Raw genomic sequence first — 27,253 nt, forward strand, 5'->3', positions numbered from 1 at the left:
CCAAGACACATTAGCCAAGACACCTTAGCCAAGACACCATAGCCAAGACACCTTAGCCAAGACACATTAGCCAAGACACATTAGCAGAGACACATTAGCCGAGACACCTTAGCCAAGACACCTTAGCCAAGACACCTTAGCCAAGACACATTAGCCAAGACACATTAGCCGAGACACATAAGCCAAGACACATTGGCCAAGACACCTTAGCCAAGACACATTAGCCAAGACACATTAGCCAAGACACATTAGCCGAGACACATAAGCCAAGGCACATTAGCCAAGACACCTTAGCCAAGGCACCTTAGCCAAGACACCTTAGCCAAGACACATTAGCCAAGACACCTTAGCCAAGACAACATAGCCGAGACACATTAGCCAAGACACCTTAGCCAAGACACATTAGCCAAGACACATTAGTCAAGACACCTTAGCCAAGACAAATTAGCCGAGACACATTAGATAAGATACATTAGCCAAGACACATTAGCCAAGACACATTAGCCAAGACACATTAGCCAAGACACCTCAGCCAAGACACATTAGCCAAGACACATTAGCCAAGACACCTTAGCCAAGACACCTTTGCCAAGACACCTTAGCCAAGACACCTTAGCCAAGACACCTTAGTCAAGACACCTTAGCCAAGACACATTAGCCAAGACACCTGAGCCAAGACACCTTAGCCAAGACACATTAGCCAAGACACATAAGCCAAGAAACATTAGCCAAGACACCTTAGCCAAGACTCCCTAGCCAAGAAACCTTAGCCAAGACACATAAGCCAAGACACATTAGCCAAGACACATTAGCCGAGACACATTAGCCAAGACACCTTAGCCAAGACACCTAAGCCGAGACACATTAGCCAAGACACCTTAGCCAAGACACCTTAGCCAAGACACCTTAGCCAAGACACATTAGCCAAGACACCTTAGCCAAGACACATCAGCCGAGACACAATAGCCAAGACACCTTAGCCAAGCCACCTTAGCCAAGACACATTAGCCAAGATTCATTAGCCAAGACACATTAGCCGAGACACCTTAGCTAAGACACCTTAGCCAAGACACATTAGCCAAGACACATAAGCCAAGACACCTTAGCCAAGACACATTAGCCAAGACACCTTAGCCAAGACACCTTAGCCAAGACACATTAGCCAAGAATCATTAGCAAAGACACATTAGCCGAGACACATTAGATAAGACACATTAGCCAAGACACATTAGCCAAGACACATAAGCCAAGACACATTAGCCAAGACACATTAGCCAAGACACATTAGCCAAGACACCTTAGCCAAGACACATTAGCCAAGACACCTTAGCCAAGACACCATAGCCAAGACACAATAGCCAAGACACTTTAGCCAAGACACATTAGCCAAGACACATTAACCAAGACACCTTAGCCAAGACACATTAGCCAAGACACATTAGCCAAGACACATTAGCCGAGACACATTAGCCGAGACACATTAGCCAAGACACCTTAGCCAAGACACCTTAGCCGAGACACATTAGCCAAGACACCTTAGCCAAGACACATTAGCCGAGACACATTTGCCAAGACACCTTAGCCAAGACACATTAGCCAAGACACATAAGCCAAGACACATTAGCCAAGACACATTAGCCAAGACACTTTAGCCAAGACACATTAGCCAAGACACCTTAGCCAAGACACCTTAGCCAAGACACATTAGCCGAGACACATTAGCCAAGACACCTAAGCCAAGACACCTTAGCCAAGACACATTAGCCAAGACACCTTAGCCAAGACACCTTAGCCAAGACACATTAGCCGAGACACATTAGATAAGACACCTTAGCCAAGACACATTAGCCGAGACACCTTAGCCAAGACACCTTAGCCAAGACACATTAGCCGAGACACATTAGCCAAGACACCTTAGCCAAGACACATTAGCCAAGACACATAAGCCAAGACACATTAGCCAAGACACATTAGCCGAGACACTTTAGCCAAGACACATTAGCCAAGACACCTTAGCCAAGACACCTAAGCCAAGACACATTAGCCGAGACACATTAGCCAAGACACCTTAGCCAAGACACATTAGCCAAGACACATTAGCCAAGACACCTTAGCCAAGACACCTTAGCCAAGACACATTAGCCAAGACACATTAGCCAAGACACATTAGCCAAGACACTTTAGCCAAGACACATTAGCCAAGACACCTTAGCCAAGACACCTTAGCCAAGACACATTAGCCGAGACACATTAGCCAAGACACCTAAGCCAAGACACCTTAGCCAAGACACATTAGCCAAGACACCTTAGCCAAGACACCTTAGCCAAGACACATTAGCCGAGACACATAAGATAAGACACCTTAGCCAAGACACATTAGCCGAGACACCTTAGCCAAGACACCTTAGCCAAGACACATTAGCCGAGACACATTAGCCAAGACACCTTAGCCAAGACACATTAGCCAAGACACTTTAGCCAAGACACATTAGCCAAGACACCTTAGCCAAGACACCTAAGCCAAGACACATTAGCCGAGACACATTAGCCAAGACACCTTAGCCAAGACACATTAGCCAAGACACATTAGCCAAGACACCTTAGCCAAGACACCTAAGCCAAGACACATTAGCCAAGACACATTAGCCAAGACACATTAGCCAAGACACCTTAGCCAAGACACCTTTGCCAAGACTCCATAGCCAAGACACCTTAGCCAAGACACATTAGCCAAGACACATTAGCCAAGACACATTAGCCGAGACACATTAGCCAAGACACATTAGCCAAGACACCTTAGCCAAGACACCTTAGCCGAGACACATTAGCCAAGACACCTTAGCCAAGACACCTTAGCCAAGACACCTTAGCCAAGACACATTAGCCAAGACACCTTAGCCAAGACACATAAGCCGAGACACATTAGCCAAGACACCTTAGCCAAGACACATTAGCCAAGACACATAAGCCAAGACACAAAAGCCAAGACACCTTAGCCAAGACACCTTAGCCAAGACACATTAGCCAAGACACATTAGCCAAGACACCTTAGCCAAGACACCATTGCCAAGACACCTTAGCCAAGACACCTTAGCCAAGACACCTTAGCCAAGACACATTAGCCAAGACACATTAGCCTAGACACCTTAGCCAAGACACATTAGCCAAGACACCTTAGCCAAGACACATTAGCCAAGACACCTTAGCCAAGACACCATAGCCAAGACACCTTAGCCAAGACACATTAGCCAAGACACATTAGCAGAGACACATTAGCCGAGACACCTTAGCCAAGACACCTTAGCCAAGACACCTTAGCCAAGACACATTAGCCAAGACACATTAGCCGAGACACATTAGCCAAGACACCTAAGCCAAGACACCTTAGCCAAGACACATTAGCCAAGACACCTTAGCCAAGACACCTTAGCCAAGACACATTAGCCGAGACACATTAGATAAGACACCTTAGCCAAGACACATTAGCCGAGACACCTTAGCCAAGACACCTTAGCCAAGACACATTAGCCGAGACACATTAGCCAAGACACCTTAGCCAAGACACATTAGCCAAGACACTTTAGCCAAGACACATTAGCCAAGACACCTTAGCCAAGACACCTAAGCCAAGACACATTAGCCGAGACACATTAGCCAAGACACCTTAGCCAAGACACCTTAGCCAAGACACATTAGCCAAGACACATTAGCCAAGACACCTTAGCCAAGACACCTTAGCCAAGACACCTTAGCCAAGACACATTAGCCAAGACACATTAGCCAAGACACCTTAGCCAAGACACCTTTGCCAAGACTCCATAGCCAAGACACCTTAGCCAAGACACATTAGCCAAGACACATTAGCCAAGACACATTAGCCGAGACACATTAGCCAAGACACATTAGCCAAGACACCTTAGCCAAGACACCTTAGCCGAGACACATTAGCCAAGACACCTTAGCCAAGAAACCTTAGCCAAGACACCTTAGCCAAGACACATTAGCCAAGACACCTTAGCCAAGACACATAAGCCGAGACACATTAGCCAAGACACCTTAGCCAAGATACATTAGCCAAGACACATTAGCCAAGACACAAAAGCCAAGACACCTTAGCCAAGACACCTTAGCCAAGACACATTAGCCAAGACACATTAGCCTAGACACCTTAGCCAAGACACATTAGCCAAGACACCTTAGCCAAGACACCTTAGCCAAGACACCTTAGCCAAGACACCATAGCCAAGACACCTTAGCCAAGACACATTAGCCAAGACACATTAGCAGAGACACATTAGCCGAGACACCTTAGCCAAGACACCTTAGCCAAGACACCTTAGCCAAGACACATTAGCCAAGACACATTGGCCAAGACACCTTAGCCAAGACACCTTAGCCAAGACACCATAGCCAAGACACCTTAGCCAAGACACATTAGCCAAGACACCTTAGCCAAGACACCTTAGCCAAGACACATTAGCCAAGACACATAAGCCAAGACACATTAGCCAAGACACCTTAGCCAAGACACATTAGCCAAGACACATTAGCCAAGTTACATTAGCCAAGACACCTTAGCCAAGACACCTTAGCCAAGACACATTAGCCAAGACACATAAGCCAAGACACATTAGCCAAGACACATAAGCCAAGACACCTTAGCCAAGACACCTTAGCCAAGACACCTTAGCCAAGACACATTAGCCAAGACACCTTAGCCAAGACACCTTAGCCAAGACACCTTAGCCAAGACACCTTAGCCAAGACACCTTAGCCAAGACACATTAGCCGAGACACATTAGCCAAGACACCTTAGCCAAGACACCTTAGCCGACACACGTTAGCCAAGACACCTTAGCCAAGACACCTTAGCCAAGACACATTAGCCAAGACACCTTTGCCAAGACACATTAGGAAAGACACATTAGCCAACACACCTTAGCTAAGACACCTTAGCCAAGACACCTTAGCCAAGACACCTTAGCCAAGACACCTTAGCCAAGACACCATAGCCAAGACACCTTAGCCAAGACACATTAGCCAAGACACCTTAGCCAAGACACATTAGCCAAGACACCTTAGCCAAGACACCTTAGCCAAGACACATTAGCCAAGTTACATTAGCCAAGACACCTTAGCCAAGACACCTTAGCCAAGACACATTAGCCAAGACACATAAGCCAAGACACATTAGCCAAGACACATAAGCCAAGACACCTTAGCCAAGACACCTTAGCCAAGACACCTTAGCCAAGACACATTAGCCAAGACACCTTAGCCAAGACACCTTAGCCAAGACACCTTAGCCAAGACACCTTAGCCAAGACACCTTAGCCAAGACACATTAGCCGAGACACATTAGCCAAGACACCTTAGCCAAGACACCTTAGCCGACACACGTTAGCCAAGACACCTTAGCCAAGACACCTTAGCCAAGACACATTAGCCAAGACACCTTTGCCAAGACACATTAGCCAAGACACATTAGGAAAGACACATTAGCCAACACACCTTAGCTAAGACACCTTAGCCAAGACACCTTAGCCAAGACACCTTAGCCAAGACACCTTAGCCAAGACACCATAGCCAAGACACCTTAGCCAAGACACATTAGCCAAGACACCTTAGCCAAGACACATTAGCCGAGACACCTTAGCCAAGACACCTTAGCCAAGACACATTAGCCAAGACACATTAGCCAAGACACCTTAGCCAAGACACATTAGCCAAGACACATTAGCCAAGACACCTTAGCCTAGACACCTTAGCCAAGACACATTAGCCAAGACACATTAACCAAGACACATTAGCCAAGACACCTTAGCCAAGACACCTTTGCCAAGACTCCATAGCCAAGACACCTTAGCCAAGACACATTAGCCAAGACACATTAGCCAAGACACATTAGCCGAGACACATTAGCCAAGACACATTAGCCAAGACACCTTAGCCAAGACACCTTAGCCGAGACACATTCGCCAAGACACCTTAGCCAAGAAACCTTAGCCAAGACACCTTAGCCAAGACACATTAGCCAAGACACCTTAGCCAAGACACATAAGCCGAGACACATTAGCCAAGACACCTTAGCCAAGACACATTAGCCAAGACACATTAGCCGAGACACATTAGCCAAGACACCTTAGCCAAGACACCTTAGCCAAGACATATTAGCCAAGACACATTAGCCAAGACACCTTAGCCAAGACACCATTGCCAAGACACCTTAGCCAAGACACCTTAGCCAAGACACCTTAGCCAAGACACCTTAGCCAAGACACATTAGCCTAGACACCTTAGCCAAGACACATTAGCCAAGACACCTTAGCCAAGACACATTAGCCAAGACACCTTAGCCAAGACACCATAGCCAAGACACCTTAGCCAAGACACATTAGCCAACACACCTTAGCTAAGACACCTTAGCCAAGACACCTTAGCCAAGACACCTTAGCCAAGACACCTTAGCCAAGACACATTAGCCAAGACACATAAGCCAAGACACCTTAGCCAAGACACATTAGCCAAGACACATTAGCCAAGACACCTTAGCCAAGACACCTTAGCCAAGACACATTAGCCAAGACACCTTAGCCAAAAAAGCGCGTCACCAGCGCATATAGGACGATCTCCTATGAAGCAGTGTGTGTGATCGCCGGCATGGTGCCTATCTGCATCACATTGGCAGAAGATCTGGAGAGCTTCTGGATTGCACGAACGGGGGAACCTAACGCCGGTAACGCAAGGAACGCCGCGAAAAGGAACTCTATGAGGAAGTGGCAAGCTGAGTGGGACAGCTCCGAGAAGGGACGGTGGACGCACCGCCTGATCCCTAGCGTGGCAGCCTGGGTAGGGAGGAAGCACGGAGAGGTTGACTTCTATGTAACGCAGTTTCTCTCCGGCCACGGCTGCTTTCGAGCCTACCTCCACCGCTTTCGACACGCTTCATCGCCTTGTTGCCCGTGGTGTGTTGACGAGGATGAGACAGCTGGACATGTGCTGTTTGAGTGTCCGAGGTTCCTGGTAGAGCGACAGCAGCTGAACAGCAAGTGTGGCAGAGAAGTTTCCAGTGCAAATCTGGTGGAGACGATGCTGCAAAGCGCTGACCTGTGGGAAGCTGCGGCAACCATGATGCGGCAGATCGGGACGAGACTCCAACGACGGTGGAAGGAAGACCAACGTGTTGGTCCCTCATAAGTGTATATGTGCTTCGTGAATAGTGCCGTGTTCGTGTAATGTGTTGCATGTTAACTTTTTAATGCGTAATTGTCTCGTGTGCGTGTGTGTTGACTAAGACCATTGCAGAGCCCCACTCATGAAGTAATACCGCGAAGTGATCCCGTGGGTGGTGGCAACAACCCTGCGTGGCCAAGGAGATTTTTTTACATGGGTAAAAATCCCATGTCGCCCGCTGGGTGTCTAAGAAGATTTTAAACTCCTTGTCAAAAAAAAAAAAACCTTAGCCAAGACACATTAGCCGAGATACATTAGCCAAGACACATTAGCCAAGACACATTAGCCAAGACACATTAGCCAAGACACCTTAGCCAAGACACCTTAGCCAAGACACATTAGCCAAGACACATTACCCAAGACACATTAGCCAAGACACCTTAGCCAAGACACCTTTGCCAAGACTCCATAGCCAAGACACCTTAGCCAAGACACATTAGCCAAGACACATTAGCCAAGACACATAAGCCGAGACACATTAGCCAAGACACCTTAGCCAAGACACCTTAGCCAAGACACCTTAGCCAAGACACATTAGCCAAGACACATTAGCCAAGACACCTTAGCCAAGACACCATTGCCAAGACACCTTAGCCAAGACACCTTAGCCAAGACACCTTAGCCAAGACACACTAGCCAAGACACATTAGCCTAGACACCTTAGCCAAGACACATTAGCCAAGACACCTTAGCCAAGACACATTAGCCAAGACACCTTAGCCAAGACACCATAGCCAAGACACCTTAGCCAAGACACATTAGCCAAGACACATTAGCAGAGACACATTAGCCGAGACACCTTAGCCAAGACACCTTAGCCAAGACACCTTAGCTAAGACACATTAGCCAAGACACATTAGCCGAGACACATAAGCCAAGACACATTGGCCAAGACACCTTAGCCAAGACACATTAGCCAAGACACATTAGCCAAGACACATTAGCCGAGACACATAAGCCAAGGCACATTAGCCAAGACACCTTAGCCAAGGCACCTTAGCCAAGACACCTTAGCCAAGACACATTAGCCAAGACACCTTAGCCAAGACAACTTAGCCGAGACACATTAGCCAAGACACCTTAGCCAAGACAAATTAGCCAAGACACATTAGCCAAGACACTTTAGCCAAGACACATTAGCCAAGACACCTCAGCCAAGACACATTAGCCAAGACACATTAGCCAAGACACCTTAGCCAAGACACCTTTGCCAAGACACCTTAGCCAAGACACCTTAGCCAAGACACCTTAGTCAAGACACCTTAGCCAAGACACATTAGCCAAGACACATTAGCCTAGACACCTTAGCCAAGACACATTAGCCAAGACACATAAGCCAAGAAACATTAGCCAAGACACCTTAGCCAAGACTCCCTAGCCAAGAAACCTTAGCCAAGACACATAAGCCAAGACACATTAGCCAAGACACCTTAGCCAAGACAAATTAGCCAAGACACATTAGCCAAGACACTTTAGCCAAGACACATTAGCCAAGACACATAAGCCAAGACACATTAGCCAAGACACCTCAGCCAAGACACATTAGCCAAGACACATTAGCCAAGACACCTTAGCCAAGACACCTTTGCCAAGACACCTTAGCCAAGACACCTTAGCCAAGACACCTTAGTCAAGACACCTTAGCCAAGACACATTAGCCAAGACACATTAGCCTAGACACCTTAGCCAAGACACATTAGCCAAGACACCTTAGCCAAGACACATTAGCCAAGACACATTAGTCAAGACACCTTAGCCAAGACAAATTAGCCAAGACACATTAGCCAAGACACTTTAGCCAAGACACATTAGCCAAGACACCTCAGCCAAGACACATTAGCCAAGACACATTAGCCAAGACACCTTAGCCAAGACACCTTTGCCAAGACACCTTAGCCAAGACACCTTAGCCAAGACACCTTAGTCAAGACACCTTAGCCAAGACACATTAGCCAAGACACATTAGCCTAGACACCTTAGCCGAGACACCTTAGCCAAGACACCTTAGCCAAGCCACCTTAGCCAAGACACATTAGCCAAGATTCATTAGCCAAGACACCTAAGCCAAGACACATTAGCCGAGACACATTAGCCAAGACACCTTAGCCAAGACACATTAGCCAAGACACATTAGCCAAGACACATTAGCCAAGACACCTTAGCCAAGACACCTAAGCCGAGACACATTAGCCAAGACACCTTAGCCAAGACACCTTAGCCAAGACACCTTAGCCAAGACACATTAGCCAAGACACCTTAGCCAAGACACATTAGCCGAGACACCTTAGCCAAGACACCTTAGCCAAGCCACCTTAGCCAAGACACATTAGCCAAGATTCATTAGCCAAGACACATTAGCCGAGACACCTTAGCTAAGACACATTAGCCAAGACACATTAGCCAAGACACATAAGCCAAGACACCTTAGCCAAGACACATTAGCCAAGACACCTTAGCCAAGACACCTTAGCCAAGACACATTAGCCAAGAATCATTAGCAAAGACACATTAGCCGAGACACATTAGATAAGACACATTAGCCAAGACACATTAGCCAAGACACATAAGCCAAGACACATTAGCCAAGACACATTAGCCAAGACACATTAGCCAAGACACCTTAGCCAAGACACATTAGCCAAGACACCTTAGCCAAGACACCATAGCCAAGACACAATAGCCAAGACACTTTAGCCAAGACACATTAGCCAAGACACATTAGCCAAGACACCTTAGCCAAGACACATTAGCCAAGACACATTAGCCAAGACACATTAGCCGAGACACATTAGCCGAGACACATTAGCCAAGACACCTTAGCCAAGACACCTTAGCCGAGACACATTAGCCAAGACACCTTAGCCAAGACACATTAGCCGAGACACATTTGCCAAGACACCTTAGCCAAGACACATTAGCCAAGACACATAAGCCAAGACACATTAGCCAAGACACATTAGCCAAGACACTTTAGCCAAGACACATTAGCCAAGACACCTTAGCCAAGACACCTTAGCCAAGACACATTAGCCGAGACACATTAGCCAAGACACCTAAGCCAAGACACCTTAGCCAAGACACATTAGCCAAGACACCTAAGCCAAGACACCTTAGCCAAGACACATTAGCCGAGACACATTAGATAAGACACCTTAGCCAAGACACATTAGCCGAGACACCTTAGCCAAGACACCTTAGCCAAGACACATTAGCCGAGACACATTAGCCAAGACACCTTAGCCAAGACACATTAGCCAAGACACATAAGCCAAGACACATTAGCCAAGACACATTAGCCAAGACACTTTAGCCAAGACACATTAGCCAAGACACCTTAGCCAAGACACCTAAGCCAAGACACATTAGCCAAGACACATTAGCCAAGACACCTTAGCCAAGACACATTAGCCAAGACACATTAGCCAAGACACCTTAGCCAAGACACCTTAGCCAAGACACATTAGCCAAGACACATTAGCCAAGACACATTAGCCAAGACACCTTAGCCAAGACACCTTTGAAAAGACTCCATAGCCAAGACACCTTAGCCAAGACACATTAGCCAAGACACATTAGCCAAGACACATTAGCCGAGACACATTAGCCAAGACACATTAGCCAAGACACCTTAGCCAAGACACCTAAGCCGAGACACATTAGCCAAGACACCTTAGCAAAGAAACCTTAGCCAAGACACCTTAGCCAAGACACATTAGCCAAGACACCTTAGCCAAGACACATAAGCCGAGACACATTAGCCAAGACACCTTAGCCAAGACACATTAGCCAAGACACATTAGCCAAGACACAAAAGCCAAGACACCTTAGCCAAGACACCATTGCCAAGACACCTTAGCCAAGACACCTTAGCCAAGACACCTTAGCCAAGACACATTAGCCAAGACACATTAGCCTAGACACCTTAGCCAAGACACATTAGCCAAGACACCTTAGCCAAGACACATTAGCCAAGACACCTTAGCCAAGACACCATAGCCAAGACACCTTAGCCAAGACACATTAGCCAAGACACATTAGCAGAGACACATTAGCCGAGACACCTTAGCCAAGACACCTTAGCCAAGACACCTTAGCCAAGACACATTAGCCAAGACACCTTAGCCAAGACACCATAGCCAAGACACAATAGCCAAGACACTTTAGCCAAGACACATTAGCCAAGACACATTAGCCAAGACACCTTAGCCAAGACACATTAGCCAAGACACATTAGCCAAGACACATTAGCCGAGACACATTAGCCGAGACACATTAGCCAAGACACCATAGCCAAGACACCTTAGCCGAGACACATTAGCCAAGACACCTTAGCCAAGACACATTAGCCGAGACACATTTGCCAAGACACCTTAGCCAAGACACATTAGCCAAGACACATAAGCCAAGACACATTAGCCAAGACACATTAGCCAAGACACTTTAGCCAAGACACATTAGCCAAGACACCTTAGCCAAGACACCTTAGCCAAGACACATTAGCCGAGACACATTAGCCAAGACACCTAAGCCAAGACACCTTAGCCAAGACACATTAGCCAAGACACATTAGCCAAGACACCTTAGCCAAGACACCTTAGCCAAGACACATTAGCCGAGACACCTTAGCCAAGACACATTAGCCAAGACACATTAGCCGAGACACCTTAGCCAAGACACCTTAGCCAAGACACCTTAGCCGAGACACATTAGCCAAGACACCTTAGCCAAGACACATTAGCCAAGACACTTTAGCCAAGACACATTAGCCAAGACACCTTAGCCAAGACACCTAAGCCAAGACACATTAGCCGAGACACATTAGCCAAGACACCTTAGCCAAGACACATTAGCCAAGACACATTAGCCAAGACACATTAGCCAAGACACCTAAGCCAAGACACCTTAGCCAAGACACCTTAGCCAAGACACATTAGCCGAGACACATTAGCCAAGACACCTAAGCCAAGACACCTTAGCCAAGACACATTAGCCAAGACACATTAGCCGAGACACATTAGCCAAGACACCTTAGCCAAGACACATTAGCCAAGACACATTAGCCAAGACACAAAAGCCAAGACACCTTAGCCAAGACACCATAGCCAAGACACATTAGCCAAGACACATTAGCCAAGACACCTTAGCCAAGACACCATTGCCAAGACACCTTAGCCAAGACACATTAGCCAAGACACCTTAGCCAAGACACATTAGCCAAGACACATTAGCCTAGACACCTTAGCCAAGACACATTAGCCAAGACACCTTAGCCAAGACACATTAGCCAAGACACCTTAGCCAAGACACCATAGCCAAGACACCTTAGCCAAGACACATTAGCCAAGACACATTAGCAGAGACACATTAGCCGAGACACCTTAGCCAAGACACCTTAGCCAAGACACCTTAGCCAAGACACATTAGCCAAGACACATTAGCCGAGACACATTAGCCAAGACACCTAAGCCAAGACACCTTAGCCAAGACATATTAGCCAAGACACCTTAGCCAAGACACCTTAGCCAAGACACATTAGCCGAGACACATTAGCCAAGACACCTTAGCCAAGACACATAAGCCGAGACACATTAGCCAAGACACCTTAGCCAAGACACCTAAGCCAAGACACATTAGCCGAGACACATTAGCCAAGACACCTTAGCCAAGACACATTAGCCAAGACACATTAGCCAAGACACCTTAGCCAAGACACCTTAGCCAAGACACATTAGCCAAGACACATTAGCCAAGACACATTAGCCAAGACACCTTAGCCAAGACACCTTTGCAAAGACTCCATAGCCAAGACACCTTAGCCAAGACACATTAGCCAAGACACATTAGCCAAGACACATTAGCCGAGACACATTAGCCAAGACACATTAGCCAAGACACCTTAGCCAAGACACCTTAGCCGAGACACATTAGCCAAGACACCTTAGCCAAGAAACCTTACCCAAGACACCTTAGCCAAGACACATTAGCCAAGACACCTTAGCCAAGACACATAAGCCGAGACACATTAGCCAAGACACCTTAGCCAAGACACATTAGCCAAGACACATTAGCCAAGACACAAAAGCCAAGACACCTTAGCCAAGACACCTTAGCCAAGACACATTAGCCAAGACACAATAGCCAAGACACCTTAGCCAAGACACCATTGCCAAGACACCTTAGCCAAGACACCTTAGCCAAGACACCTTAGCCAAGACACATTAGCCAAGACACATTAGCCTAGACACCTTAGCCAAGACACATTAGCCAAGACACCTTAGCCAAGACACATTAGCCAAGACACCTTAGCCAAGACACCATAGCCAAGACACCTTAGCCAAGACACATTAGCCAAGACACATTAGCAGAGACACATTAGCCGAGACACCTTAGCCAAGACACCTTAGCCAAGACACCTTAGCCAAGACACATTAGCCAAGACACATTGGCCAAGACACATTAGCCAAGACACATTAGCCAAGACACATTAGTCAAGACACATTAGCCGAGACACATAAGCCAAGGCACATTAGCCAAGACACCTTAGCCAAGGCACCTTAGCCAAGACACCTTAGCCAAGACACATTAGCCGAGACACATTAGCCAAGACACATTAGCCAAGACACATTAGCCAAGACACCTTAGCCAAGACACCTTAGCCAAGACACCTTAGCCAAGACACCTTAGACAAGACACATTAGCCAAGACACATTAGCCGAGACACATTAGCCAAGACACCTTAGCCAAGACACCTTAGCCAAGACACCTTAGCCAAGACACCTTAGCCAAGACACATTAGCCAAGACACCTTAGCCAAGACACCTTAGCCAAGACACATTAGCCAAGACACATAAGCCAAGACACATTAGCCAAGACACCTTAGCCAAGACACCTTAGCCAAGACACATTAGCCAAGACACCTTAGACAAGACACATTAGCCAAGACACATTAGCCGAGACACATTAGCCAAGACACCTTAGCCAAGACACCTTAGCCAAGACACCTTAGCCAAGACACCTTAGCCAAGACACATTAGCCAAGACACCTTAGCCAAGACACCTTAGCCAAGACACATTAGCCAAGACACATAAGCCAAGACACATTAGCCAAGACACCTTAGCCAAGACACCTTAGCCAAGACACCTTAGCCAAGACACATTAGCCAAGACACCTTAGCCAAGACACATTAGCCAAGACACCTTAGCCAAGACACCTTAGCCAAGACACCTTAGCCAAGACACCTTAGCCAAGACACATTAGCCGAGACACATTAGCCAAGACACCTTAGCCAAGACACCTTAGCCGACACACGTTAGCCAAGACACCTTAGCCAAGACACCTTAGCCAAGACACATTAGCCAAGACACATTAGGAAAGACACATTAGCCAACACACCTTAGCTAAGACACCTTAGCCAAGACACCTTAGCCAAGACACCTTAGCCAAGACACCTTAGCCAAGACACATTAGCCAAGACACCTTAGCCAAGACACCATAGCCAAGACACAATAGCCAAGACACTTTAGCCAAGACACATTAGCCAAGACACATTAGCCAAGACACCTTAGCCAAGACACATTAGCCAAGACACCTTAGCCAAGACACCTTAGCCAAGACACATTAGCCGAGACACATTAGATAAGACACCTTAGCCAAGACACATTAGCCGAGACACCTTAGCCAAGACACCTTAGCCAAGACACATTAGCCGAGACACATTAGATAAGACACCTTAGCCAAGACACATTAGCCGAGACACCTTAGCCAAGACACCTTAGCCAAGACACATTAGCCGAGACACATTAGCCAAGACACCTTAGCCAAGACACATTAGCCAAGACACATTAGCCAAGACACCTTAGCCAAGACACCTTAGCCAAGACACATTAGCCAAGACACATTAACCAAGACACATTAGCCGAGACACATTTGCCAAGACACCTTAGCCAAGACACATTAGCCAAGACACATAAGCCAAGACACATTAGCCAAGACACATTAGCCAAGACACTTTAGCCAAGACACATTAGCCAAGACACCTTAGCCAAGACACCTTAGCCAAGACACATTAGCCGAGACACATTAGCCAAGACACCTAAGCCAAGACACCTTAGCCAAGACACATTAGCCAAGACACCTTAGCCAAGACACCTTAGCCAAGACACATTAGCCGAGACACATTAGATAAGACACCTTAGCCAAGACACATTAGCCGAGACACCTTAGCCAAGACACCTTAGCCAAGACACATTAGCCGAGACACATTAGCCAAGACACCTTAGCCAAGACACATTAGCCAAGACACATTAGCCAAGACACCTTAGCCAAGACACCTTAGCCAAGACACATTAGCCAAGACACATTAACCAAGACACATTAGCCAAGACACCTTAGCCAAGACACCTTTGCCAAGACTCCATAGCCAAGACACCTTAGCCAAGACACATTAGCCAAGACACATTAGCCAAGACACATTAGCCGAGACACATTAGCCAAGACACATTAGCCAAGACACCTTAGCCAAGACACCTTAGCCGAGACACATTCGCCAAGACACCTTAGCCAAGAAACCTTAGCCAAGACACCTTAGCCAAGACACATTAGCCAAGACACCTTAGCCAAGACACATAAGCCGAGACACATTAGCCAAGACACCTTAGCCAAGACACCTTAGCCAAGACACATTAGCCAAGACACCTTAGCCAAGACACCTTAGCCAAGACACCTTAGCCAAGACACCTTAGCCAAGACACATTAGCCGAGACACATTAGCCAAGACACCTTAGCCAAGACACCTTAGCCGACACACGTTAGCCAAGACACCTTAGCCAAGACACCTTAGCCAAGACACATTAGCCAAGACACCTTTGCCAAGACACATTAGCCAAGACACATTAGGAAAGACACATTAGCCAACACACCTTAGCTAAGACACCTTAGCCAAGACACCTTAGCCAAGACACCTTAGCCAAGACACCTTAGCCAAGACACATTAGCCAAGACACCTTAGCCAAGACACCATAGCCAAGACACAATAGCCAAGACACTTTAGCCAAGACACATTAGCCAAGACACATTAGCCAAGACACCTTAGCCAAGACACATTAGCCAAGACACATTAGCCAAGACACATTAGCCGAGACACATTAGCCGAGACACATTAGCCAAGACACCTTAGCCAAGACACCTTAGCCGAGACACATTAGCCAAGACACCTTAGCCAAGACACATTAGCCGAGACACATTTGCCAAGACACCTTAGCCAAGACACATTAGCCAAGACACATAAGCCAAGACACATTAGCCAAGACACATTAGCCAAGACACTTTAGCCAAGACACATTAGCCAAGACACCTTAGCCAAGACACCTTAGCCAAGACACATTAGCCGAGACACATTAGCCAAGACACCTAAGCCAAGACACCTTAGCCAAGACACATTAGCCAAGACACCTTAGCCAAGACACCTTAGCCAAGACACATTAGCCGAGACACATTAGATAAGACACCTTAGCCAAGACACATTAGCCGAGACACCTTAGCCAAGACACCTTAGCCAAGACACATTAGCCGAGACACATTAGCCAAGACACCTTAGCCAAGACACATTAGCCAAGACACATTAGCCAAGACACCTTAGCCAAGACACCTTAGCCAAGACACATTAGCCAAGACACATTAACCAAGACACATTAGCCAAGACACCTTAGCCAAGACACCTTTGCCAAGACTCCATAGCCAAGACACCTTAGCCAAGACACATTAGCCAAGACACATTAGCCAAGACACATTAGCCGAGACACATTAGCCAAGACACATTAGCCAAGACACCTTAGCCAAGACACCTTAGCCGAGACACATTCGCCAAGACACCTTAGCCAAGAAACCTTAGCCAAGACACCTTAGCCAAGACACATTAGCCAAGACACCTTAGCCAAGACACATAAGCCGAGACACATTAGCCAAGACACCTTAGCCAAGACACATTAGCCAAGACACATTAGCCAAGACACCTTAGCCAAGACACATTAGCCAAGACACATTAGCCAAGACACCTTAGCCAAGACACCATTGCCAAGACACCTTAGCCAAGACACATTAGCCAAGACACCTTAGCCAAGACACATTAGCCAAGACACATTAGCCTAGACACCTTAGCCAAGACACATTAGCCAAGACACCTTAGCCAAGACACATTAGCCAAGACACCTTAGCCAAGACACCATAGCCAAAACACCTTAGCCAAGACACATTAGCCAACACACCTTAGCTAAGACACCTTAGCCAAGACACCTTAGCCAAGACACCTTAGCCAAGACACCTTAGCCAAGACACATTAGCCAAGACACATTAGCCAAGACACCTTAGCCAAGACACATTAGCCAAGACACATTAGTCAAGACACATTAGCCGAGACACATAAGCCAAGGCACATTAGCCAAGACACCTTAGCCAAGGCACCTTAGCCAAGACACCATAGCCAAGACACCTTAGCCAAGACACATTAGCCAAGACACATTAGCCAAGACACAAAAGCCAAGACACCTTAGCCAAGACATCTTAGCCAAGACACATTAGCCAAGACACATTAGCCAAGACACCTTAGCCAAGACACCATTGCCAAGACACATTAGCCAAGACACATTAGCCAAGACACCTTAGCCAAGACACATTAGCCAAGACACATTAGCCTAGACACCTTAGCCAAGACACATTAGCCAAGACACCTTAGCCAAGACACATTAGCCGAGACACCTTAGCCAAGACACCTTAGCCAAGACACCTTAGCCAAGACACATTAGCCAAGACACATTGGCCAAGACACCTTAGCCAAGACACATTAGTCAAGACACATTAGTCAAGACACATTAGCCGAGACACATAAGCCAAGGCACATTAGCCAAGACACCTTAGCCAAGGCACCTTAGCCAAGACACCTTAGCCAAGACACATTAGCCAAGACACCTTAGCCAAGACAACTTTGCCGAGACACATTAGCCAAGACACCTTAGCCAAGACACATTAGCCAAGACACATTAGTCAAGACACCTTAGCCAAGACAAATTAGCCGAGACACATTAGCCGAGACACCTTAGCCAAGACACCTTAGCCAAGACACATTAGCCAAGACACATTAGGCAAGTTACATTAGCCAAGACACCTTAGCCAAGACACATTAGCCAAGACACATAAGCCAAGACACATTAGTCAAGACACATAAGCCAAGACACATTAGCCAAGACACCTTAGCCAAGACACCTTAGCCAAGACACCTTAGCCAAGACACATTAGTCAAGACACCTTAGCCAAGACACATTAGCCAAGACACCTTAGCCAAGACACATTAGCCAAGACACCTTAGCCAAGACACCTTAGCCAAGACACATTAGCCAAGACACCTTAGCCAAGACACCTTAGCCAAGACACCTTAGCCAAGACACCTTAGCCAAGACACATTAGCCGAGACACATTAGCCAAGACACCTTAGCCAAGACACCTTAGCCGACACACGTTAGCCAAGACACCTTAGCCAAGACACCTTAGCCAAGACACATTAGCCAAGACACCTTTGCCAAGACGCATTAGCCAAGACACATTAGGAAAGACACATTAGCCAACACACCTTAGCTAAGACACCTTAGCCAAGACACCTTAGCCAAGACACCTTAGCCAAGACACCTTAGCCAAGACACATTAGCCAAGACACCTTAGCCAAGACACCATAGCCAAGACACAATAGCCAAGACACTTTAGCCAAGACACATTAGCCAAGACACATTAGCCAAGACACCTTAGCCAAGACACATTAGCCAAGACACATTAGCCAAGACACATTAGCCGAGACACATTAGCCGAGACACATTAGCCAAGACACCTTAGCCAAGACACCTTAGCCGAGACACATTAGCCAAGACACCTTAGCCAAGACACATTAGCCGAGACACATTTGCCAAGACACCTTAGCCAAGACACATTAGCCAAGACACATAAGCCAAGACACATTAGCCAAGACACATTAGCCAAGACACTTTAGCCAAGACACATTAGCCAAGACACCTTAGCCAAGACACCTTAGCCAAGACACATTAGCCGAGACACATTAGCCAAGACACCTAAGCCAAGACACCTTAGCCAAGACACATTAGCCAAGACACCTTAGCCAAGACACCTTAGCCAAGACACATTAGCCGAGACACATTAGATAAGACACCTTAGCCAAGACACATTAGCCGAGACACATTAGCCAAGACACCTTAGCCAAGACACATTAGCCGAGACACATTAGCCAAGACACCTTAGCCAAGACACATTAGCCAAGACACTTTAGCCAAGACACATTAGCCAAGACACCTTAGCCAAGACACCTAAGCCAAGACACATTAGCCGAGACACATTAGCCAAGACACCTTAGCCAAGACACATTAGCCAAGACACATTAGCCAAGACACCTTAGCCAAGACACCTTAGCCAAGACACACTAGCCAAGACACATTAGCCAAGACACATTAGCCAAGACACCTTAGCCAAGACACATTAGCCAAGACACCTTAGCCAAGACACCTTAGCCAAGACACATTAGCCAAGACACATTAGCCAAGACACATTAGCCGAGACACATTAGCCAAGACACATTAGCCAAGACACCTTAGCCAAGACACCTTAGCCGAGACACATTAGCCAAGACACCTTAGCCAAGAAACCTTAGCCAAGACACCTTAGCCAAGACACATTAGCCAAGACACCTTAGCCAAGACACATAAGCCGAGACACATTAGCCAAGACACCTTAGCCAAGACACATTAGCCAAGACACATTAGCCAAGACACAAAAGCCAAGACACCTTAGCCAAGACACCTTAGCCAAGACACATTAGCCAAGACACATTAGCCAAGACACCTTAGCCAAGACACCATTGCCAAGACACCTTAGCCAAGACACCTTAGCCAAGACACATTAGCCAAGACACATTAGCCTAGACACCTTAGCCAAGACACATTAGCCAAGACACCTTAGCCAAGACACATTAGCCAAGACACCTTAGCCAAGACACCATAGCCAAGACACCTTAGCCAAGACACATTAGCCAAGACACATTAGCAGAGACACATTAGCCGAGACAAATTAGCCAAGACACCTTAGCCAAGACACCTTAGCCAAGACACCTTAGCCAAGACACATTAGCCAAGACACATTGGCCAAGACACCTTAGCCAAGACACATTAGCCAAGACACATTAGTCAAGACACATTAGCCGAGACACATAAGCCAAGGCACATTAGCCAAGACACCTTAGCCAAGGCACCTTAGCCAAGACACCTTAGCCAAGACACATTAGCCAAGACACCTTAGCCAAGACAACTTTGCCGAGACACATTAGCCAAGACACCTTAGCCAAGACACATTAGCCAAGACACATTAGTCAAGACACCTTAGCCAAGACAAATTAGCCGAGACACATTAGCCGAGACACCTTAGCCAAGACACCTTAGCCAAGACACATTAGCCAAGACACATTAGGCAAGTTACATTAGCCAAGACACCTTAGCCAAGACACCTTAGCCAAGACACATTAGCCAAGACACATAAGCCAAGACACATTAGCCAAGACACTTTAGCCAAGACACATTAGCCAAGACACCTTAGCCAAGACACCTTAGCCAAGACACCTTAGCCAAGACACATTAGTCAAGACACCTTAGCCAAGACACATTAGCCAAGACACCTTAGCCAAGACACATTAGCCAAGACACCTTAGCCAAGACACCTTAGCCAAGACACATTAGCCAAGACACCTTAGCCAAGACACCTTAGCCAAGACACCTTAGCCAAGACACCTTAGCCAAGACACATTAGCCGAGACACATTAGCCAAGACACCTTAGCCAAGACACCTTAGCCGACACACGTTAGCCAAGACACCTTAGCCAAGACACCTTAGCCAAGACACATTAGCCAAGACACCTTTGCCAAGACACATTAGCCAAGACACATTAGGAAAGACACATTAGCCAACACACCTTAGCTAAGACACCTTAGCCAAGACACCTTAGCCAAGACACCTTAGCCAAGACACCTTAGCCAAGACACCTTAGCCAAGACACATTAGCCAAGACACCTTAGCCAAGACACATTAGCCAAGACACATAAGCCAAGACACATTAGCCAAGACACCTTAGCCAAGAAACATTAGCCAAGACACCTTAGCCAAGACACATTAGCCAAGACACATTAGCCAAGACACATTAGCCAAGACACCTAAGCCAAAACACCTTAGCCAAGACACATTAGCCAAGACACATTAACCAAGACACATTAGCCAAGACACCTTAGCCAAGACACATTAGCCAAGACACTTTAGCCAAGACAAATTAGCCGAGACACATTAGCAGAGACACGTTAGCCAAGACACCTTAGCCAAGACACCTTAGCCAAGACACATTAGCCAAGACACCTTTGCCAAGACACATTAGCCAAGACACATTAGGAAAGACACATTAGCCAACACACCTTAGCTAAGACACCTTAGCCAAGACACTTTAGCCAAGACAAATTAGCCGAGACACATTAGCAGAGACACGTTAGCCAAGACACCTTAGCCAAGACACGTTAGCCAAGACACCTTAGCCAAAACACCTTAGCCAAGACACATTAGCCAAGACACATTAGCCAAGACACATTAGCTGAGACACATTAGCCAATACACCTTAGCCAAGACACCTTAGCCGAGACACATTAGACACGACACTTTAGCCAGGACACCTTAGCCAAGACACATTAGCCAAGACACATTAGCCGAGACACATTAGCCAAGACACCTTAGCCAAGACACCTTAGCCAAGACACTTTAGCCAAGACAAATTAGCCGAGACACATTAGCAGAGACACCTTAGCCAATACACCTTAGCCAAGACACCTTAGCCAAGACACATTAGCCAAGACACATTAGCCAAGACACATTTGCCAAGACACATTAGCCAAGACACCTTAGCCAAGACACCTTAGCCAAGACACATTAGCCAAGACACCTTAGCCAAGACACATTAGCCGAGACACATAAGCCAAGACACCTTAGCCAAGACACATTAGCCAAGACACATAAGCCAAGACACATAAGCCAAGACACATTAGCCAAGACACATTAACCGAGACACATTAGCCAAGACACCTTAGCCAAGACACATTAGCCGAGACACATTAGCCAAGACACATAAGCCAAGACACCTTAGCCAAGACACATTAGCCAAGACACATTAGCCAAGACACCTTAGCCAAGACTCCTTAGCCAAGACACCTTAGCCAAGACACCTTAGCCAAAAAAGCGCGTCACCAGCGCATATAGGACGATCTCCTATGAAGCAGTGTGTGTGATCGCCGGCATGGTGCCTATCTGCATCACATTGGCAGAAGATCTGGAGAGCTTCTGGATTGCACGAACGGGGGAACCTAACGCCGGTAGCGCAAGGAACGCCGCGAAAAGGAACTCTATGAGGAAGTGGCAAGCTGAGTGGGACAGCTCCGAGAAGGGACGGTGGACGCACCGCCTGATCCCTAGCGTGGCAGCCTGGGTAGGGAGGAAGCACGGAGAGGTTGACTTCTATGTAACGCAGTTTCTCTCCGGCCACGGCTGCTTTCGAGCCTACCTCCACCGGTTTCGACACGCTTCATCGCCTTGTTGCCCGTGGTGTGTTGACGAGGATGAGACAGCTGGACATGTGCTGTTTGAGTGTCCGAGGTTCCTGGTAGAGCGACAGCAGCTGAACAGCAAGTGTGGCAGAGAAGTTTCCAGTGCAAATCTGGTGGAGACGATGCTGCAAAGCGCTGACCTGTGGGAAGCTGCGGCAACCATGATGCGGCAGATCGGGACGAGACTCCAACGACGGTGGAAGGAAGACCAACGTGTTGGTCCCTCATAAGTGTATATGTGCTTCGTGAATAGTGCCGTGTTCGTGTAATGTGTTGCATGTTAACTTTTTAATGCGTAATTGTCTCGTGTGCGTGTGTGTTGACTAAGACCATTGCAGAGCCCCACTCATGAAGTAATACCGCGAGGTGATCCCGTGGGTGGTGGCAACAACCCTGCGTGGCCAAGGAGATTTTTTTACATGGGTAAAAATCCCATGTCGCCCGCTGGGTGTCTAAGAAGATTTTAAACTCCTTGTCAAAAAAAAAAAAAAAACCTTAGCCAAGACACATTAGCCGAGATACATTAGCCAAGACACATTAGCCAAGACACATTAGCCAAGACACATTAGCCAAGACACCTTAGCCAAGACACCTTAGCCAAGACACATTAGCCAAGACACATTAGCCAAGACACATTAGCCAAGACACCTTAGCCAAGACACCTTTGCCAAGACTCCATAGCCAAGACACCTTAGCCAAGACACATTAGCCAAGACACATTAGCCAAGACACATAAGCCGAGACACATTAGCCAAGACACATTAGCCAAGACACCTTAGCCAAGACACCTTAGCCGAGACACATTAGCCAAGACACCTTAGCCAAGAAACCTTAGCCAAGACACCTTAGCCAAGACATATTAGCCAAGACACCTTAGCCAAGACACATAAGCCGAGACACATTAGCCAAGACACCTTAGCCAAGACACATTAGCCAAGACACATTAGCCAAGACACCTTAGCCAAGACACCTTAGCCAAGACACACTAGCCAAGACACATTAGCCAAGACACATTAGCCAAGACACCTTAGCCAAGACACCTTTGCCAAGACTCCATAGCCAAGACACCTTAGCCAAGACACATTAGCCAAGACACATTAGCCAAGACACATTAGCCGAGACACATTAGCCAAGACACATTAGCCAAGACACCTTAGCCAAGACACCTTAGCCGAGACACATTAGCCAAGACACCTTAGCCAAGAAACCTTAGCCAAGACACCTTAGCCAAGACACATTAGCCAAGACACCTTAGCCAAGACACATAAGCCGAGACACATTAGCCAAGACACCTTAGCCAAGACACATTAGCCAAGACACATTAGCCAAGACACAAAAGCCAAGACACCTTAGCCAAGACACCTTAGCCAAGACACATTAGCCAAGACACATTAGCCAAGACACCTTAGCCAAGACACCATTGCCAAGACACCTTAGCCAAGACACCTTAGCCAAGACACCTTAGCCAAGACACATTAGCCAAGACACATTAGCCTAGACACCTTAGCCAAGACACATTAGCCAAGACACCTTAGCCAAGACACATTAGCCAAGACACCTTAGCCAAGACACCATAGCCAAGACACCTTAGCCAAGACACATTAGCCAAGACACATTAGCAGAGACACATTAGCCGAGACACCTTAGCCAAGACACCTTAGCCAAGACACCTTAGCCAAGACACATTAGCCAAGACACATTGGCCAAGACACCTTAGCCAAGACACATTAGCCAAGACACATTAGTCAAGACACATTAGCCGAGACACATAAGCCAAGGCACATTAGCCAAGACACCTTAGCCAAGGCACCTTAGCCAAGACACCTTAGCCAAGACACATTAGCCAAGACACCTTAGCCAAGACAACTTTGCCGAGACACATTAGCCAAGACACCTTAGCCAAGACACATTAGCCAAGACACATTAGTCAAGGCACCTTAGCCAAGACAAATTAGCCGAGACACATTAGCCGAGACACCTTAGCCAAGACACCTTAGCCAAGACACATTAGCCAAGACACATTAGGCAAGTTACATTAGCCAAGACACCTTAGCCAAGACACCTTAGCCAAGACACATTAGCCAAGACACATAAGCCAAGACACATTAGCCAAGACACTTTAGCCAAGACACATTAGCCAAGACACCTTAGCCAAGACACCTTAGCCAAGACACCTTAGCCAAGACACATTAGTCAAGACACCTTAGCCAAGACACATTAGCCAAGACACCTTAGCCAAGACACATTAGCCAAGACACCTTAGCCAAGACACCTTAGCCAAGACACATTAGCCAAGACACCTTAGCCAAGACACCTTAGCCAAGACACCTTAGCCAAGACACCTTAGCCAAGACACATTAGCCGAGACACATTAGCCAAGACACCTTAGCCAAGACACCTTAGCCGACACACGTTAGCCAAGACACCTTAGCCAAGACACCTTAGCCAAGACACATTAGCCAAGACACCTTTGCCAAGACACATTAGCCAAGACACATTAGGAAAGACACATTAGCCAACACACCTTAGCTAAGACACCTTAGCCAAGACACCTTAGCCAAGACACCTTAGCCAAGACACCTTAGCCAAGACACCTTAGCCAAGACACCTTAGCCAAGACACATTAGCCAAGACACCTTAGCCAAGACACATTAGCCAAGACACATAAGCCAAGACACATTAGCCAAGACACCTTAGCCAAGAAACATTAGCCAAGACACCTTAGCCAAGACACATTAGCCAAGACACATTAGCCAAGACACATTAGCCAAGACACCTAAGCCAAAACACCTTAGCCAAGACACATTAGCCAAGACACATTAACCAAGACACATTAGCCAAGACACCTTAGCCAAGACACATTAGCCAAGACACTTTAGCCAAGGCACCTTAGCCGAGACACATTAGCAGAGACACGTTAGCCAAGACACCTTAGCCAAGACACCTTAGCCAAGACACATTAGCCAAGACACCTTTGCCAAGACACATTAGCCAAGACACATTAGGAAAGACACATTAGCCAACACACCTTAGCTAAGACACCTTAGCCAAGACACTTTAGCCAAGACAAATTAGCCGAGACACATTAGCAGAGACACGTTAGCCAAGACACCTTAGCCAAGACACGTTAGCCAAGACACCTTAGCCAAAACACCTTAGCCAAGACACATTAGCCAAGACACATTAGCCAAGACACATTAGCTGAGACACATTAGCCAATACACCTTAGCCAAGACACCTTAGCCGAGACACATTAGACACGACACTTTAGCCAGGACACCTTAGCCAAGACACATTAGCCAAGACACATTAGCCGAGACACATTAGCCAAGACACCTTAGCCAAGACACCTTAGCCAAGACACTTTAGCCAAGACAAATTAGCCGAGACACATTAGCAGAGACACCTTAGCCAATACACCTTAGCCAAGACACCTTAGCCAAGACACATTAGCCAAGACACATTAGCCAAGACACATTTGCCAAGACACATTAGCCAAGACACCTTAGCCAAGACACCTTAGCCAAGACACATAAGCCAAGACACCTTAGCCAAGACACATTAGCCAAGACACATAAGCCAAGACACATAAGCCAAGACACATTAGCCAAGACACATTAACCGAGACACATTAGCCAAGACACCTTAGCCAAGACACATTAGCCGAGACACATTAGCCAAGACACATAAGCCAAGACACCTTAGCCAAGACACATTAGCCAAGACACATTAGCCAAGACACCTTAGCCAAGACTCCTTAGCCAAGACACATTAGCCAAGACACCTTAGCCAAAAAAGCGCGTCACCAGCGCATATAGGACGATCTCCTATGAAGCAGTGTGTGTGATCGCCGGCATGGTGCCTATCTGCATCACATTGGCAGAAGATCTGGAGAGCTTCTGGATTGCACGAACGGGGGAACCTAACGCCGGTAACGCAAGGAACGCCGCGAAAAGGAACTCTATGAGGAAGTGGCAAGCTGAGTGGGACAGCTCCGAGAAGGGACGGTGGACGCACCGCCTGATCCCTAGCGTGGCAGCCTGGGTAGGGAGGAAGCACGGAGAGGTTGACTTCTATGTAACGCAGTTTCTCTCCGGCCACGGCTGCTTTCGAGCCTACCTCCACCGGTTTCGACACGCTTCATCGCCTTGTTGCCCGTGGTGTGTTGACGAGGATGAGACAGCTGGACATGTGCTGTTTGAGTGTCCGAGGTTCCTGGTAGAGCGACAGCAGCTGAACAGCAAGTGTGGCAGAGAAGTTTCCAGTGCAAATCTGGTGGAGACGATGCTGCAAAGCGCTGACCTGTGGGAAGCTGCGGCAACCATGATGCGGCAGATCG

General features: G+C 47.2%; 1 long non-coding RNA gene across 2 annotated transcripts in view; it reads right to left on the minus strand.

Annotated features, from left to right (window-relative positions):
* The window catches only part of LOC125774266 (uncharacterized), a 44,183-nt gene continuing 16,930 nt past the window's right edge, over positions 1-27,253 (minus strand). The window contains exons 2-3 of one of the 2 annotated variants that reach the window (XR_007420726.1): positions 5,568-5,707; positions 1-23 (exon numbers count right to left, since the gene is read on the minus strand). This is a non-coding gene — a long non-coding RNA (uncharacterized LOC125774266). Of the gene's footprint in view, positions 24-3,178; positions 3,202-5,567; positions 5,708-27,253 lie in introns of those variants that run through there. The other variant, XR_007420725.1, reaches the window with a different exon arrangement.

Source organism: Anopheles funestus, unplaced genomic scaffold (assembly GCF_943734845.2).
Source record: "Anopheles funestus unplaced genomic scaffold, idAnoFuneDA-416_04 scaffold_11_ctg1, whole genome shotgun sequence".
Classification (NCBI taxonomy): domain Eukaryota; kingdom Metazoa; phylum Arthropoda; class Insecta; order Diptera; family Culicidae; genus Anopheles; species Anopheles funestus.